Below are 4683 nucleotides of genomic sequence, written 5' to 3'. Positions count from 1 at the left end.
AGCTAAGAGCATTATCGAAGGCTTACTTAAGACATGGGTGTGGATGAAAGTATGATTACTACAGAATCTTGGCATCCAAATTAGCCTCTTCCGGAGGTAGATGTTCAGTTCCTAGGAATTGGAACCCTATCTCAAGTGAAACAAAGCACTAATGGATTGAATGCATAGGGCCAGAAGTACAGAGAGGAAGGCTTTTTGTAGCTAATATTGCAGTGAAATTGTGGGGTCATGACCTATTGCAGCAATGGAATACCCAGATTAATATGCCTACAGCCCCAAAAACTTATGTTTCTGGGAAAGATATTATAGACAATGGTCACCAGCCATTAAGGCTCTACAAGAACACAAAGCAATTACAAACCTTGAGATGCACTAATGGCCCAGCCTTTAAAATGGTTAATTGAGAAACCAATATGGGTTAAACAGTGGCCTCTAACAGAAGAAAAGCTGCAGGCTTTAGAACAGCTGGTACAAGAAATAGATGCTCACCATTTAGAAGAATCAACCAATCCTTTCAATTCTCCTATATTTGTTCTTAAAAAGAAATCTGTACCCCTCGTGGTCCTGACTTCCTTGCTCATGTTCTCCCTCCTTCTGCTCCTCATTGGGACCTTAGGAGCTCAGTCTGGTGCTCCAGTGTGGGTCTCTGTCTCTATCTCCATCCATCACCAGATGAAGGTTCTATGGTGATATGCAAGATATTCATCAGTATTTGTAACAGCGTAAACGAATGCAGACAGATTGTAAAAATATATATATAGCTTTAATGGAGAAATAGACTTACAGAACCACCGTTCCTGCGGAGACCAGGAAAGCAGAAGCAGCTGCTGGGAGCACACTTGCCAAATTTATAGGCAAACATTAGCGAACACGCCCCCTTAGGGGCGGGACTTATCCCTACAAGTATTGCTATAGGATAGGGTCATTTCAGGTTCCCTATCCTCAGCTGCCCAAGGAACTAACTGGGGACGTAGCCTTGGGCTCCTGGGAGCCACTCTAGGTTCAAGTCTCATGCCAACCCTAAGGTGGCTCCCTTAACTAAGATTTGTGCTTCCCTGCTCCCCTATCCAACCTTCCTTTATCCCAATCATCCTGTTTCCCCAAGTTCCCCCCATCTTCCCCTTCTCATTTTTCTCTCCCCATCTCCCCTTACCCCCATCTCCATCCCCACACCCACTGAGATAGTGGGGCTGATCTCTTGGGAGCTCACCAAGGCCAGCTGGACTGTGACTGAAAAAGCATGGGATAAAACCGGTCTCTCTGAACGTGGTGAACAATGAGGGATGATGAGAAGCCAAGGACAATGGCATGGGGGTTTTGATCCTATTTCATGTGCTGGCTTTGTGGGAGCCTAGCCAGTTTGGATGTCCACCTTCCTAGACATGGATGGAGGGGGGAGGACCTTGTATTTTCCACAGGGCAGGGAACCCTGACTGTTCTTTGGTCTGGAGAGGGAGGGGGAGAGGAGTGGGGGGAAGGGGAGAAGGGTGGGAGGAGGGGGGGAAATGGGAGTCTGGGAAGAGGCAGAAACTTTTTTTCCTTTTCTCAATAAAAAATTTAAAAAAAATAAAAAAATAAAAAGAAATCTGTAAAATGGAGAATGGTGACAGTTCTTAGAGCCATCAACAAGGTTATTCAACCTATGGGACCTCTACAATCTGCAATTCCTCTGCCTTCTAAGTGAACAAAGTGTTGGCCTCCATAGTTATTGATTTAAAGGCTTTTTCTTCATTATACCTTTACAAGAAAATGATAGAGAAAAATTTGCCTTCACTGTGCCTACTAGGAGATATCAATGGACCATCTTTCCACAGGGAATGCTCACTAGCCATACTATGTGCCAACACTTTGTCAGTCAACCATTGGAAATAATACGTAAGCAATTTCCTAAGTTTATTATCTATCATTACATGGATGATATTTTGTTATCTGATTCAAATGCAGATACTTTAGAAAGAATGTTTGAAGAAGTAAAGAAAGTTTTGCCTAAATGCGGATTACAAATTGTTACTGAAAAGATTCAAAGAGGAGATTGTGTTAATTATCTACGTTACAGAATAGGTTTACAGAAAATTAGAACACAAAGGGCACACATTAGGAGAGACTGGTGCAGACTCGTAATGACTTTCAAAATGTTAGGAGACATTTCCAGTTATGACCAGCTGTTGGGATAACACCTGGTCTAATAATTCATTTTAACAAAACCTTAGATGGTGACAAAGACTTATATGGTCCCAGAGAATTAATAGTTGAAGCAGAAAAGGAATTGACAATTGTTGAGGAGAAATTACAGGAGGCACATGTGGATAGGATGAATACAAATCTTAATTGTATTCTAGTCATATTGCCTTCTAGAATTTCTTCTATAGGAATATTAATGCAGAAAGATGACATTATTTTAGAATGGATCTTTTTTACCACATAAACCAAGTAAAAAATTAAAAACTTATGTGGAAAAGTCTCTGAATTAAATATAAAATTTAAATCAAGACTCTGTCAACTAGCAGGTATAAACCCAGCAGAGATTATAGCGCCTTTTACTACTGATGAAATTTTAATAAAAAAAAGTTATGGGAAGACAATAAACCATGGCAAAGAGCTTGTGCTAATTTTTTGGGAGAAATTAATAGCAATTGTCCCAAAAGCAATAGACTTAACCTTATAAAGAAAACTTGAATTCTTCCCTGAATTGTGTGTGATGCTCCAATAACTGAAGCCCGTATCTTTTATACTGATGCAAATAAATCAGGGAAGGCAGGTTACAAGTCAGAAGAAGTAAGTAAGGTGGAACAAAGCCCTTATAATTCTGTCCAGAAGGTAGAATTATATGCTATTCTTATGGTACTAAGGGATTTTAAAGAACCTCTCAATATAGTTACTGATTCACAGTATGCAGAAAGAGTTGTCTTACATATTGAAACCACTGAATTTATATCAGATGATACAAATTTGACTTTATTATTCATTCAGGTGCAATACATAATCAGTAATAGGCTTTGTCCTATATACATAAAACACATCAGATTCCAAATGGGTCTGCCAGGTCCTCTGGCACAAGGTAATGCAGAAATTGATTAATTATTGATTGGAAGTATGTTGCAGGCCTCAGAAATTCATGGAAAACATCATGTCAATGACAAAGGTTTAAAAAAAGAGTTTCCTATTACATGGCAACAAGCTAAGGAGATTATAAAGAGATCTCCTACTTGCTCTTTCTATAACCAAACACCATTTCCTGCAAGGAGTAACCCAAAGGGTACTCAAAGGAATGAGATATGGCAGATTGATGTGTTCCACTTTACAAAATTTTGAAAATTAAAATATGTGCACCACACCATGGACATTTATTCAGGTTTTCCATGGGCAACTGCCTTGAGCTTGGAAAAAGCTGACTCAGTAATCATGCATTTATTAGAAGTTATGGCCATCATGAGTATTTCTGCACGAATAAAATCAGACAATTGTCCAGCATATATATCTAAGAAAATGAAACAGTTTTTTTCTTATTATAATATAAAGCATATTACAGGTATACCAAATAATCCTACAGGTCAGGAAGTTATAGAAAGGTCAAATAGAATTATAAACAAACAGAAAGGGTTGGAAAATACCCCCAGAAATAGATTGCATAATGCTTTTTTAACCTTGAATTTTCTTAACACTAATGAGAAAGGAATGATGGCAGCAGAAAGACATTGGAAAATGAAAAAAAAAATCTCTGAATTTAATCAACCAGTGTATTTCAAGGATGTGTTGACCTCACAATGGAAAACAGGAGATATGCTATGCTGGAAAAGGCGTTTTGCTCTTGTTTCCACAGAATAAGAAAAACTATGAATACCATCAAAATTAATAAAGATTCACTTTGAAAAGGAGAAACCTCTTGAAAAAGAGAAATGACAGCTTATCTACAATGGTGGCAACCATACAGGTGGTAAGGAAAGCATATAGGGTTGGGGCATTGTTCTGTTCTTGTCTTTGCAGGAAAATACTTATCTTCAAAAATTCAAGAGACCCTGCATGGTTGGATGTTGAAAGAAGGAAAAATAACTATCCAATAAGGATCATCACAAAAAAGGATATGACTTATGAGGACAGGTGATCAAAACATATACATTTATATATATGAATATTTAGAGTTGGCTTTGGAGTTGGACAATGGCTCTGTCCTTCTCTAAATCCAAGTTTGTTGTTAAAAGGAACATTCAGAGTTTCTGTTTCAGGCCAGGAGCCATCTGGTATGGCAGAAGGAAGACTTTCGGAAAAATTTTACTTTCTCCATGCCTATTTTGTCTATATCTTATTCTTCATTGAATGTCTGTCTACATGAATAATGTTTAAGTTTTCTATGATGAACAATAGAGTTTCCTACAGATCCTTTTCCTGCAGTAATCTTTTCAGTATCGAGGAAGAAGACGGGCCCCACAGCAACAATTCCACCTGGTTGAGATGACATCATGATGCTGATAGCGTTACTACAAGATTGGTTTTGGGTACCAGCTGCTGAAATGGTGCGCCTTTTCATGACATTCTGGCCAGAACTCCAAATAAGAACTTTGGAAAAAGCCTTGTCTATTGCTTGGAAATCGTTTGCAAATATACTTGACAGTAATGTTGAAACTTAACCATCATTTTACTTTCACAGGATCCCATAAAAAGAACATTGCCCTCATGACAGCTGGA

Source organism: Microtus pennsylvanicus, chromosome 1 (assembly GCF_037038515.1).
Source record: "Microtus pennsylvanicus isolate mMicPen1 chromosome 1, mMicPen1.hap1, whole genome shotgun sequence".
Classification (NCBI taxonomy): domain Eukaryota; kingdom Metazoa; phylum Chordata; class Mammalia; order Rodentia; family Cricetidae; genus Microtus; species Microtus pennsylvanicus.
Note: the sequence above shows the minus strand (reverse complement) of the source record.